Source organism: Cydia splendana, unplaced genomic scaffold (assembly GCF_910591565.1).
Source record: "Cydia splendana unplaced genomic scaffold, ilCydSple1.2 scaffold_42_ctg1, whole genome shotgun sequence".
NCBI lineage: Eukaryota > Metazoa > Arthropoda > Insecta > Lepidoptera > Tortricidae > Cydia > Cydia splendana.
In genome coordinates, this window is record NW_026946887.1 from 1,227,072 (window position 1) to 1,242,447 (window position 15,376).

The following is a 15,376-nucleotide window of genomic DNA, read 5'->3' on the forward strand; positions in this document are numbered from 1 at the left end:
AAAGAAGTTATTAAACTAGTTTAGTTTTGAAGTAATGACAATGACAAAATAATTGGATTATACTGACAGTGAGTGGAGTGCATAAGGCAACTTTAGTATCGCTACATGCAGAGAGTTGTATATTGAATGATAATCAGCGAAAGCGATGTTATTGAAAGTGGCATTTGATTGATTACAAAATATCGTTTTTTTTTTCTATTTTTTTGCGAAAGTAATTTTCGTATGATATTGTAGTGCAAGTAACAATCATGAGATGAGAAGCAAAGTATTGCTAGCTATTAAATATCAGAGGAATTAGAATAGGATTGTTAATGGCAAGTTGTGATAATGTTTTTTTTTACATTACGGATTCAGAGACATACATGGTAGTTGTGTAAATTTGAAATTGAACGTAATAGTTTTGAGCTGAACACAAAACTGGTGGTCTTGAAAATTGTAACGTAGACGTCTAATTTCAGGGGTGAAATATTATCTTCTAACTATAATGATTAATACGTGAATGTAGTAAAAGGAAGTCTACATTAATTCAATATACCTAGTATAATATTGGGTCAAACAAGAAGTAAATATTAAAATATGTAGAACTGGAAAACGTAGTAGTCGAACAATTTTAGAGTATAAAAAAAAAGAGTACTGAATTAAATAAAATACACGTATACTTTAACGGACATAAGTAATGTTAAAGTTATGATAAAACGAAACACAATATGCATAATAAAAACTCAGCTTTGTTATTTATATATATTTTATAGTTATTATACGAAAATTAACAACAGGTATTATGAAATTACATTGTCTAGTATAGATTGAATGTTACGTACACAAAAAAAGAAACGAGTGTTATTTTGGACTCACAGTATATAATAGTAATGAAAAACAGATACATATATGGAAATTAAGTAGTTATGAATCAAGATAAACAGAGCAGAGGACCGAATGTCATGATATTAATTTCAAGTGGATATACATCATAATTTTACTTAATCAATTGTGATACGTTACGTTTAAAACTTTGAAATAGAAACCACTTTATTTTTTTTATGATTGGCGGAACAAATAAAACGGATCTAACTTTTGGTGATAAGGTTCGTGCGCCGGAGTCATGCACGAAGTTGGATGGCCGAATGTCATGATTTATTTATATTTACATTAAAGATAGCGTTGATTAATAATTTTAATGTGGCAACATTAGCATTACCCTGATTAATACAGGGGTGGTTGGGAAAATAACATTATACTACTGGCAACACGGTAGGTAGTGGGGACACGGAACGGAGCCAGTTGGACAGGCTCGGGCAGTTCGTTCACTTGGGCCGAGGCGGTCAAAGAGGACAGACCGTGAAGGATTGGTCGGATCAGAGTAAATGCAAGTACCTCCATTCTTGTATTATTAATAGCAGAGTAACCATACTAGGAGAACCATCACATGTTTAAGTTTAGGTTTGAAGTCATGTTTTTTTATCATTTTTAACTAAATCAAAGATGTAGACCATCCCAAATTTCATATAAATCGGTTCAGCGGTTATTGATTTCCCGTACAAATTTCCACGCCACTTTTCACACCCCACATCTAGGGATTGCAATCCGGTCTGTTTTTGATTTTGGCCTCAATCCGGCGGATCCGGCCGGATTGGTATTAGGCCGGGGAACAAACTTTGAATTGTTCGAGAACATCACATTATGTCCTACAGTATATTTGTGTTTGGAATATTATAGAACACTATTATGTAAATGTATGTGTAAAGTTATCTCAAAAAAATATATTGAGATTTTTCGAAAAAAAAATTTTTTAAAATTTAGTTTTTAATAAGATGTAAACATTAAATTGTACAGTAGTGATTTTTTATTCCAAGAGCAAAACTAAATATTTTACTCTGTAAGTAAAATATCCCCCCCTTTTTTAGTGGTGCATACGTCACGAGCAATAAAAATGTTTAAAATAAATAATTACTATACAACATTAATTAAACACTTGGTGATTTTCCACTATATTGTTACGCCAATTATTCTACTCAATATAAAAAAAAGAAAATCCAGGGGATTTTGTTTTTACTATTTTTTAAACAATTATAACGAATTTTAGCCCACGCGCACTAATTCTACAGTATTTTTTTTAATGCACCATAAAGCCTGTACTGAATGTTATCACAGCGTCAAAGTATCCCCTATTAATACACTGAGCGTTCGACACAATTGTAAAAATGGTTATCCTTAAATTATTTAAATGATCGGCGCGGGGCGGGAGGGGAGGGGAGGCAATGGCGATAACTCAAAACATGCGACCGCAGAGCAACGCGTCGACTCAGGATGTAGGTATCTTAGGAGTTAGCAAACGCTAGTTACCTATATACAGGATGGAGAAAAATATGGGCTCCGTTTATTTAGTAGAATTAGTATTGCATTTAACCTTTACCTACTCGATACTGCCGGTGCATTATGGATGGCTTTATCCATCTTTATTCAAGTGATAAAATATCTGTCACTTTTCACACACAAAGTGACGGACACCGCTTTATCACGCTGTAAGAACGACCATCTTTGACGATCTGGTTTCGACCGTAATGCAAGCTAGATAAACCTTTTTGTAAATATTGACTTAGAATCCAAGACCTTTAACAAAATGGCTGTCATGATAGTCGTTGTCTGGATGTTCTTGGGTGCAGATTTTTAAAACGAGAACTATTTAAAAAAAATATCGGGTGCGGATTTCAAAACTTGTTTCCGAAATTGTCGGAGATGCAGATTTCAAAAATAATGTCCGTTTTGGAATCCAAGATGGTGGTCTTGCAATTTTTCGTAAAAGTCGTTATGATATTCATTCCATACTTTTTAGTATTTGATGTTATAGCGGTAACAGAAATACATAATTGGTGAAAATTTCAACTGTCTAGCTATTACGGTTCATGATATACAGCCTGGTGACAGACAGATGGACAGACGGACAGTTGAGTCTTAGTAATAGGGTCCCGTTTTTACCCTTTGAGTACGGAACCCTAAAAAAATGTTCGTTTGGGATCCAAGATGGCGGCCACGCACTTTTTTGTAAAAGTCGTCATGGTACTCATTTCCGAATTTTTTGGGGGTGCAACTTTCAAAAATAATGTCCGTTTTGGAATCCAAGATGGCGGTCATGCACTTTTTCATTTAAGTCGTGTTGATACTCTTTACAAATACATATTTAGGGGATGCAGCTTTTAAAAACAATGTCCGTTTTGGAATCCAAGATACGCAATTTTTGGTAAAAAATCATCATGATCAGACAAAAGTTCTAGTGGCAAAAACGATTGTTTGAGTCTATAAAAGAGTATGAGTTTTTTTAGTATTCCGTTATGTTCCTATTAATATTATCTAACATTTTATTACAAAACATTTCGCGTTGTTTTACAATATAGCCGTTTTTTATTGGTTGTCCAAAAGACCAAAAGTTGGTTTTCCATAGTAGGACAGATTGTCCCCTTGCAACAGCCCACCATAAAACTTTGTATCATGAAAAAATACTGTTGCGGAATTGATATTAATACACATAATCATTTTTAGGGTTCCGTAGCCAAATGGCAAAAAACGGAACCCTTATATGTAGATTCGTCATGTCTGTCTGTCGGTCCGTCCCCTGTCACAGCCAGTTTTTTCCGAAACTATAAGAACTATACTGTTGAACCTTGGTACGTAGATGTATTCTGTGAACCGCATTAAGATTTTCACACAAAAATAGAAAAAAAAACAATAATTTTTGGGGGTCCCCATACTTAGAACTGAAACTCAAGAAATTTTATTCGGCTTATTATTAACCGGGCAACTAAAATATTAAACAGGAACTTTCATTGGGCATATAATAATATAATTTGGCTGTGCATTAATATTTTAGCGCCAAAAAATATATATTAGCCTCAAATATAAGCATCATATTATTAAAATAACTGGCAGCAAAATCAAGCCACCCAAAAAAATTATAGGGAACTTAAAGTGATAGGTTGGCGACTAAAATAATAAATTGGCAACTAATATTGTAAAGCGATCATATAATTTAATTGTCATCTAGTTGTTCACACCTAGGTAATCAACTATAGTCATAACTGACCATGTCGTTTCAGCTAGGTAGTATTTTAACACGAAAGCGGCTAAATTTAATGAACTCTTTACACAAAACACCTCAAATTAATTTTCCAAAACGTAATGGTCAGTATACTTAATAGTTGAAATTTCTAATCATGACACGCCTAATGGCCATTATACCATTAGATCTTTAAATATTAAATTACTAATTTTAATAGTTACCACTGTGTTCTACTAGAGTCAACAGATAGGTGCGACGACGAGCAAAGCGAGGAGGAGCGTGTTAGGTTGACCGTGTAATGACCAACAAAATATTTTAAAAGAACTTCATTTTTGAATTAATAGATAGCTGTTTTCTTTTTAAAATCTGCTTCATAAATGGTCTCCAATATAATAATTCAGTTGCCAAATAAATACTTGGTACCTGCCTAAAAATAATCAAAAGCTGTAACGGCATTAAAACACAACTCATATTGATATATTTTAAGGCTCCGTTTTTGTTGCCAAACTATTAATTTTAGTACCCATTTCTATTTTTTCAAACTACCCAAATTCGATTAATTAGTTGACCCGTTAAATACGTGCCATTTTTTTCCATCAAACCCATACGTGTGGGGTATATATGGATAGGTCTTCAATAATGATATTGAGGTTTCTAATATATTTTTTTTCTAAACTGAATAGTTTGCGCGACAGACACTTCCAAAGTGGTAAAATGTGTGTCCCCCCCCCCCCTGTAACTAATAAAATAAGGGAATGATAAAACTAAAAAAAATATATGATGTACATTGCCAAGCAAACTTCCACCGAAAATTGGTTTGAACGAGATCTAGTAAGTAGTTTTTTTTTAATACAACATATATCGTAACACGCAATTTTATTATGTTATTTGCTGCTACGTAACCCTTCATGGGCGAGTCCGACTCGCACTTAGCCGCTTTTTATGGATAAGTATCATCAATAAAACATACCGATTTGTTGTTTGCATGTAACGGTTTATGAATTTCTTGCGTTTATATTTTGTCCCTTGAATTATCTTCGCCATGCAGGCCACTGGAAAACCATAAATTAGTTATAAAATCTAAATATAGATAACGTAGCAAGATACTTGACGACAAGTTCAAATTTCTGATAAGCAGATAGGCCTACCCATTTTGATAACACGAAACTCGCGGCGTCAGTCGGTCGAGTACTGTCGAAGAGTGATGGTGGCTTTATTATAAGTCCATTGAATCACTGGCACAAATACATAAATACTTAACATATTACAATAAATTGTATTGTACCAGATACTATTTTACATATATTTTACCGTAAGGGTGAAATAAACACAAAAAAATCTTTAGTATTTATTATACGCCTCAAAGTCACAGATAAGTCCCTCAGACAACTAGTCACTTGGACAACGGAAGTGGTACTCCATAGCAGGGATGTTGCGAATATTCGCATCCGCATCCGCATCCGCGGAACATGCGCATTATTTCAACATCCGCATCTGCATCCGCATCCGCATAAAATCGATGCGGAGCATCCGCATGATGCGGATGTCGGCCAAGTCGGTAACAGGAACGTATTAGCGGCGGCGCCGGCGGCGTAAGTGCTAGGTAATTTCGTCATTATATATAACAAAATCGTCTAGATCCCGAAAAGTCGGCCAAGTTACTGTTTATTAAATAAAACGCGCCTATTCTTGCTCAAATACTAAACGTTTCGTTTTTTATAATAAAAAATGCTAAAAATGTAATATTTGACGTTTTTTAAGTACCAAATCTTGACATCCGCATCCGCATCCGCAGATGTGAGGCTTTAAATATCCGCATCCGCATCCGCGGATGTCAAAAAATCTGCATCCGCAACATCCCTGCTCCATAGGTCATTTTGGTTGTCCCTTGGACAAAAACTGTGGTTGGATGTGATAAGATTTTTATAGGGTCTGAAACAAATTCAATAAAGTATCAGAAAGCACTAACGTACCTATATTGTTAGTGCTTTCTGATATTTTATTAAATTTGTGTCATTTAGTACCCTCTTTTAGGTTTATTATTAATATTTCCATTGGACAACCAGATATGTCTATGGGACAACTTAGTTGCCCCTAAATTGAAAAACATATATCTTTATTTTTTTCGTTTTAAATTCGAGCGCAGTTCATATTTTTTAGGGTTCCGTACCCAAAGGGTAAAAACGGGACCCTATTACTAAGACTCCGCTGTCCGTCCGTCCGTCCGTCCGTCCGTCCGTCTGTCACCAGGCTGTATCTCATGAACCGTGATAGCTAGGCAGTTGAAATTTTCACAGATCATGTATTTCTGTTGCCGCTATAACAACAAATACTAAAAAGTACGGAACCCTCGGTGGGCGCGTCCGACTCGCACTTGTCCGGTTTTTGTAGATACAATAACACAATATAAAACAAAGTAGCAGGAGCAATTTTCTTTCATTACTGTAACTATTTCGCGTTTAGATAAAAAGTTCCGATTATTTAAAATAAGAGTTGTCCAGAGGACTATTTTTATAAAGATAAAAAGTTATACTGCATTGTTTAATTAATGTAAGTAAAATAATTGATAAACAATAATTGATGTCTAATTTGACTAAAAATATTTTTGGATAGTCCAGGGGACAGGGCAGATTTGGGCTGGTGAATTTTTTTCGTCAATATCACTAAATTCTTAAAGAAACAGCTCTGCTTTATACATAATCATAAACAAGAGATAGATAAATATGGACAATAAGAAAAAAAATACATAATTTCATCACGTGGACATTTAAAAGTTGATTCACCCATAAATATGGATTATAACAAAAAAAAAATCCATAATTTCATCATGTGGACATTTAAAAGTTGATTCACCCACCCGCAAAAATTCGAAAATGAGTACCATGACGACTTTTACGAAAATTGCATAGCCGCCATCTTGGTTCCAAAACGAACATTGTTTTTATTTTAAGTCTGCATCCCGAAAAAAATTTAAAACATATATTATCACGACTTGTATGAAAAAGTACAAGACCGCCATCTTAGATTCCTTAACGGATATTATTTTTGAAATCTGCATCCCCAACAATTTCGGAAATGAGATAAATGACTTTTACGAATAAGTGCATACGGCAGCGGCAGGTATAAAATTTGCAATAGGTAGATTGCGTAGCAGTGGATTGCGATTTCCAATATGGCAGATATTGGATTCCAAAATTGTCATCAATTTTGAAATCTGCACCCTCAAAATTTTCGTAAACGACATTTACGAATATTTACAGAAAAATCCATGAACCTATATATCGCAAATGTTTGTAATATACCGGGTGTTTCGTATACCAGGAGCAATATTGAAATTAAACTGTAGGCTTTACTCCTCAAACTGATTGACATTTGTTCAGGAACTTAAAAATAACTTATCTTTTGGTTTTTATTACACATCAGTTTATTCTCAGATGCAATATATTGCAAATTTTGTTATTTTCAAGGCATGACAAGCAATGTCAAACACTCTGATAGTGATGACAGCGTATATTGAATATATTATTTAATTTGTATGAAAAAAGAGAAAATCTAAAGTTTTCATAATGTTTAAAAGTAGTTAGTCAAAAGGTATATCGTTTGAGGAGTACAATATATGGTTTAATTATTTGCTCGTGTCGTGTTACAGGAAACACCCGGTACATTAAAATAAACGCATATTAATCGGCCGGTCAAGAATATCATCATGATCATACAAACGGTATCCAAACAACGAAAATATACCCCTCCCTTTTATTCACACACTCACAGCATCGTAACGCGTCGGAACGTGTGCCACTGCCGCGTCACGCACAAAGCCCGGGTTATATAGACTACCACATATAGACCTCGCATTGTTTACTTGCATAACATATACTCTTTCATGTGACATGCCATGTTGAGGAAGAAAGAGACGCATTTAGCACAACCTTACAAAAACCTCGAAGTGAATTGTCGAAATTAAATATGTATATTATGTATTAAGGTGACAGTCCATTTCCAACGACAGCTGCATTACTGTTCATTTTACTATGGAAATTGACAATAACAGCGACGCGTTCAGTACTAGTAGTGCAGCTGCAGTCAGAAATGGAATGTTACCATTAGCCTGCTAACCGCACTATACTGTTGTGCCCTACATCAACCTATGTTTGTCCCATGATTTAGATTATTATTGATTTTTTCATTACTTAAATACAATAACCGAATTATGCAAGTGCGTAGTCAGGCGATATAGTTTAAGGAGTACAAATATATAATATGTATAAAACCTGAATCGCTTCATATGCTCTATCTAACAGGTACGTTATCTGTTCTACGCATGTCCGCGCAAAAGTGGCGGCGTTTTTAAAATAGCAGTCTCTAATTTATTTGTTATTTATTTTAATTTCTCACAAAGCACTTGTTTTATTTCCAATATTTTTTTGGTAAAGTGTGTTAAATAAACGGACGATTGTAGAAATATTTTGATCTGGAGTGTACGTTTAAGTAAACTAGTTTTTTACGCAACATAAAACAAAAAATACGTCATAATAAATAGATCTCATTGTATCCCGTTGGTGATAGTTTCCATATAAGTAAAGATTTATATTTTGACCAAATCATCGAATTTTCGAGTTGTGTAGGATTTTCTAAGTTACATTTATATCGATTGTTTTAAAAAAAACTATAGATTGAGCTTATTTTACACAGCTCACAGGAAATTCTCCGGATTTCTTTGTTCTTAATCATGAACTAACTAACGAAATGTAATTTATACATCCTCCCGACTGTACGACTTTGTCGGTATAGCGTTCTAGACATTGACCCTAGGGTCATTAATTTCCTGAAGGGCTCAATTAGGGCGCTCCGGATAATCGTACCGTGGGCATCTGTAAACCCTAAATATTGATTAGAAAAAGCTTTCAGAACTGTAGGAATTGATGCAAGGAAAAATTTTTCTTCACCCGCCTATATTGCGGATGAAAAATTCATCAAGTCACCTATTTTATTATGCTTTTTAGTGTTATATGCGAAGTTAAGGGTATTTTTCTAATGGGTTAAAAAAGGACAGTTTTAAGTTTAAAAAAATCAACGTTTTTATTACGTAACCACTAAGTCTTATTACAATAATCAGTCTCACAAATTAAAATTATCTTTTTCTCTTAAAATATCTATAGCCCCACCCACAACTCCCACAGAAAGGTGCTTTCAATTCAACTAGTTTAGTTTGAGCAAACAATAGTAGTTTGTGTTACAAGGGATCCAAATTATATATTTCCGACAAGGGCGTACATTGAATCCTGAATGAAGCGATGGATTCTAAAGTAGAATCCTGAGCGTAATGAGGGATTCAAGTGTTAATGCCCAAGACGAAATAATTTTGATACCGTGTGACACACACTGCTTTTCACATCAACTATGAGGAAATTGTTATGTTCCAAAATATGTATAACTTGACCAAAGAATAAAATAGTATGCAAGAACGAAAAAATCGTGTCCTAGAACAGAAAAGTACAACTTTGATCCCTCCTAGCAGGGAAGAAAAGTGCCACTTTGATCCCTCCTAGCGGGGAAGAAAATGCCCTTTTTCGAATAGGTGATGTGAAAAATCAATTAACGTACATATTGCATACCTATACAAGTATACATTAATACATTTATTCATCATCATCATCATCATAACTTAAGAGCTTTTTGCTCTTGTCGGTGGAGTAATCGCCAATTATTTCTTTCTTGTGCCAGTCTTTTAATTTCCTCATTTATTCACACAAAACAATTTCCCGCTGTATTTAGTAGCTTAATAATAACAAAATAACATATTCTATTTACTTTAAATTCGACAAAACATTTAACTTGACTGCTGAATGAAGTCTTATAAATATTTCTTCATTATATTTTAAATGCGGTTAACACTTATTATAACTGGGCTATAATGGTATGTACTAAATAAAACTATACAACATGTACATTAAATTATAATGTAACAAACAATTAATTATGCATATAAAAACTTTTTACAAAAAAAAGCAAACCGACTTCAAAAAGGATGAAATAAAATATTATCCTTTTTGAAGTCTATGCGTTACCAACTGATATGTTTGAAGTCGGTGCCAAGTCAAATTTTGAAGCATACCATGATTTTGGTGCGATTCGATAAGGATGTACCTACGTTGGATTGCCTTACACGACGACAATGAACGTACTTTCTGTAGGTACAGTCGACGTTAAAAATATGTTTACACTTTTCGCCTTATTACAAAGGAGTAAGGTGCAAAAGTGTAAACATATCTTTGACGTAGATTGTATCTAAGAACACACCTCAGAACACACGATCAAACCTTCTTGGCGCAGTTTGTACCATGTTTGTCGGCACATTAGTGGAAATCCAATGCATTTTTTTCCGTCGTATTTTTTAAAGAGCATTTCTTACTAATGCTCCAACAGTCTATAGCACGCAAGTGTGAGATTGGGACTGAGTAATTTCCCGTCCCTTATCCAGAGGACTACATTTCAAAATATAAAACAATTCAAGAAATTTACCTTCTTGCCAAATTTCACCTAAAGCGGTTCAGTTGTTTAGCCATGAAAAGGCGACGAAGAGGCAGACAGAATTACTTATACATTTGTAATAGTTATTAGTACAGTTCTAATGGGATTTATAGCCATAAAGCTGATTATTTTTGACTGGTATTGTTACTACTTGGCTTGGCACCGACTTCAAACATATCAGTTGGTAACGCATAGACTTCAAAAAGGATAATATTTTATTTCATCCTTTTTGAAGTCGGTTTGCTTTTTTTTGTAAAAAGTTTTTATTTTTCCAAATTTAGTTTTAACGCATTGTTAAGAGCGCGACGCATGAATGAAAAACAAGATCATGTTTAACACTAAATTCGTGTACCTACCTATTTCTTTAATAAATATGTAATCAGGAATTTTCTCGAGTCCGTCTGGGAAATAATTCCTGTCACTACTACACTAAATCAATCCTCCGCCCCGCCACTGACCCAATCCCTCAACGCCCCGATCACTCAACCTCACAGCGCATCAACCCCTGATCCAGGAACCCCTCGACCCTGAACCAGAAATTTTCTCGAGTCCGTCTAGGAAATTATAATTCCTGTCAACTAAATCCATCCGCCCGCCCCGCCACTGACCCAATCCCTCTGCCCCCCGATCACTCAACCTCACAGCACATCAACCCCTGATCCAGGAACCCCTCGATCCTGAACCGGCAACTCTTCAACCGCCATTCCCCGACCCCTTAATCCCTGACCCCTTGACTCCTAACCCTAATCCCCGATCAGTAGCCTTACCAGCTTACCACGAGTTTGACATTGATATATTCGCTAGCATGTTTGTAACTTACTTCCTATGCATCTCGCTCGTACTAACCTTAGTGTGAGCGAGATGCATAAAAAATTACATTTAGATGCATAAGACGTTAGCGAATCTGTCAATGTCAAACTCGTGGTAAGGCTACAGTTGCAGTACATCAAATTGGTGGTTTTCGGAAGCAATTGCTCGAGTTACTTTAGAAAACCCCGAAATCACTTAACACGTGCCTTTAAAAATTGAGGAGTTCCCTCAATTCCTCATGGATTCCATAATCAGACCAGAACCAAAAATAATACGGAAACACCTTGGAGGTAACTTCTTCCAAACAAAAAAAGAATTACTCAAATCGGATCACAGGTGCCGGAGTAATCGCTGAACATACTTAAATTTAAAGAAATCATCATCATTATCATCAAAATAATCATCATCATCAGGTCTACTTCATCAAATTGGTGGTTTTCGGGAGAAAATGCTCGAGTTGCTTAAGAAAACGCCCAAAACACCATGCATGTGCCTTTAAAAATTGAGGAGTTCCCTCAATTCCTCATGGATCCCATCATCAGAACAGAACCAAATTAAAATGGGACCAACTTGGAGGTAGCTCCTTTCAAACAAAAAAAGAATTACTCAAATCGGACTACGGATGTCGGAGTAATCGGTGAACGTACATAGAAAAAAAAAAAAAAAAAATAGCCACAACCGAATACAGAACCTCCTCCTTCCATGAAATTGAAGTCGGTTAAAAATAATTCAGTACTTACGGTTCACGAGAATCTCAACCAAAGCTAGAACGACACATATTTCGTCGGTGGAAGCTGGGGGGGAAAATAAGGGTAACATTCCATTTCTGACCGCAGCTGCACTACTAGTACGAACGCGTCGGTGTTATTGTCAATTTCCATAGTAAAATGAATGGTAGTGCTGCTGTCGTTGGATATGAACTGTCACCTTAACAAACAAGTTGTTGTGCTGGTGTTTGCAAGCTCCGCGGGGAAGGCAGCATTAGAATAGAATCACGTTCGAATATTGGCGAGAACTTTTAAATTTAGCAGCTTTTTAAGCTGTTATTTTATATTTTAGCGCTTTCATTCCTTTTACCGGATCCGGGACCGGATCCGGTGAATTTTGCCGGATCCGGTAGCTTGAAAAATGTGCCGGATCCGGCCGGATTACCGGATCCGCCGGACCGGATTGCAATCCCTACCCACATCCCATCAGTAGGCTCTGGAATACTTTATTTAAACTGAGATTGACATTATAACACTTTTTACCTACTAATAAATTCTATTTTATTGTTAAAAAGTTATTTATTAACTTCAAATCATTGATTTAGGAATACAATTGAAAATATCCTCTATTTGTCGTAATATTACGCAAAAAACTAGAAAAGTATGTCATTTAATTAACTGTAATATCCCTATACCAATCCGGATCCGGTCCGGCCGGATCCGGTCGGATTATGGTCAAAATAGTCAAAATCCCGCCTAACTGAAAATCAATCCAGTTTGCAATCCCTAAAGTACACGATCACGGTCTTTGATATGAAATGTATTTTTTTTCTGACTAAAACAAATTGTGATTCTTAATAAACTGCTTAAGTAACATCTATTTCAAGGACAATGGGTGTTGACAGCCCCTTAAATAGTTACATAAAAGTGAGCTTAATGTGCTTAAAACTTAAAACCAACACAAAATTTAAATTTTGATAAACCACAACAAACATAAATCTATGTGTACGAAGCCTTAAATTATACACTAAAAATAAAAGAAACGCTCACGTACGAAACCTTTAATTATTGTTTAGTTTGTATGTTTATGTCCCAATAAAGTCTCTTGATGAAAAAAAAATTATTAGATAAGTATAAGCAAAGACATATGTAACTTCGTATAAGACGAATAAAGTCTAAGGAAAAAACGTGCCTCGGAATTCAAGTAAAAGTCAGTCTCGAATTGATGCCGCACACACCTTTAGCCTATCCTCGGCTAGATGGCGTGACGACACCGTTTCATATTTAACAATTTTAACACATAGATATCAGTGAATGAATATGGATCAAAATGCTATAAAAATAATAAAATCATTTATCCATATATATACATTTTTTGATAACTTTATACGTTTTCATTTTGAGTTTTAGTCGTGTGTCGATAGATGGCAGTAAATTTACAGTGACTACAAAATTTACAATGACAGGACCCCTCTATACTATCTATTCTTTTTGGTATAAGTATAGTAACATTCATAATCAAGCAAAAAATGCACACTTACCTCTAAAATCTTCACCGACCGACCGTTCACTTTAAATGTTACTACACGACTAAATATGATCGACAGCAGGCGGGCTTTTTATAGACTAATTACAACACAGATTTGCCAATTTGATAAAACCAGCCAAGTGCGAGTCGGACTCGCGTTCGAAGGGTTCCATACATCACAGAATTTGTTGAATGTTTTTTTGACGTGAAAAGTCTTTAGAAACTCCTAGAGGTCGGATCAAAAACCAGATGGAACGGAAAGTATTACCTATAGCGAGGTGGGGCTTATATATCTCTCTCTGCATGTATAATATATGTGTCGGGAATCGTGAGCGTAAGTATCATACTATCGGATGCACATCAGAACCTTCAATCGTGGATGTCGAGGGCTTTCAATGAAATACGATATTCAACTCACAGTCTTTACTGGACAAGACTGATTACAAATCATAGCACGCGTTACACTTCTCATCTTAAGTAAACCAGTGGATTAGACCCAGGAACCGCCACAGACGTCATCTTCTCCCGTTGGTTCTCATCGTTTCCATGGTCTAATAAAACATGGGCTTCTATTCCCAGAGTGACACGGGCCTACGTCACAATAACATTGCCACTTTATTTCAACATAACATGTTACATGGGTACATTATACCTATGGTTAATAAGTTAAAATATTTCTTTATAATTTTATAATTTTCATTTATATGTATTTTATCTTAGATTTTACAATAACACGTCATTTATAATTATTCGTTAGCATTATCTTCCGATTCACGAAAGAAATTTCAGACGTTCGGATAATTCTGTTTACATTACTGGCAACACAGGATAGCGCTGTCACATTTGACAATTCGGATCTAGATAACTTCATGCCCTGACCGTCATCCTTGTCGAACGCGTGTTAATTGTTATTTCCTTCTCGCTCAGTGTCAGCAGTCGCAGTGTTTTCTAAACTTTTCACGTCGTAAGCTTGGTAATTAATGTGTAACTGTGAATTAGTTTTTCAAACGTTTGTCTTGTATAGATAAATAAAGTTTAATTCAATACATTAGTTTGTTTTATTTTACTATGTTTCTACATGAATAACTTAAAATTAATGCCGTTAAAATAATTTTCACCGTTGGTAAACATTCTCCCACATTTTAAAGTTTGAGAACCTGTAAACAGCATGATGACGTCGGCCCGTGTCAGTTAGGTCATACGCGAATCTCGGAATAGAGTACCAGGCGGAGTATATTATTATACCATGATCGTTTCCCTTCTGAAGATTGATTGACAACATAACTTCAATTATTCTGGATTTCATTTGTTTTGACAGCGCACTCTTGACGCCTTGGCGGAACTGCGCCGAACGCACTCAGTACGTCTACTGGTGAGGGAAGTAGTGTCACCCAATGTATGGGACGTGCAAATTTTGGTATCGGATGAATTCACTTGGCACAGATGTAGTATACGTAAAGCTAAGCCAATCCAGCCCGGTAGCCATCCGCCACCCCCTGGTGGGTAGGCAGGGGGGCATCCAAAGTTACACATATCATATCGGCTTCTATTTACCTACCACCTAGAGCATTTCCAGATAAATCGGGCATGAGGAATTCATTTTCGAGACATTTAATGTGCAGTTTAATAGAAAAAAATAAAAATCTTGACGCTCAAATCAAAATCGGTTTGCTATTTTTTTTATTCAACTATTACTATTATCAGCCGAAATACAAATGCTAGAAATTTGAATTTTGCACACCAGGT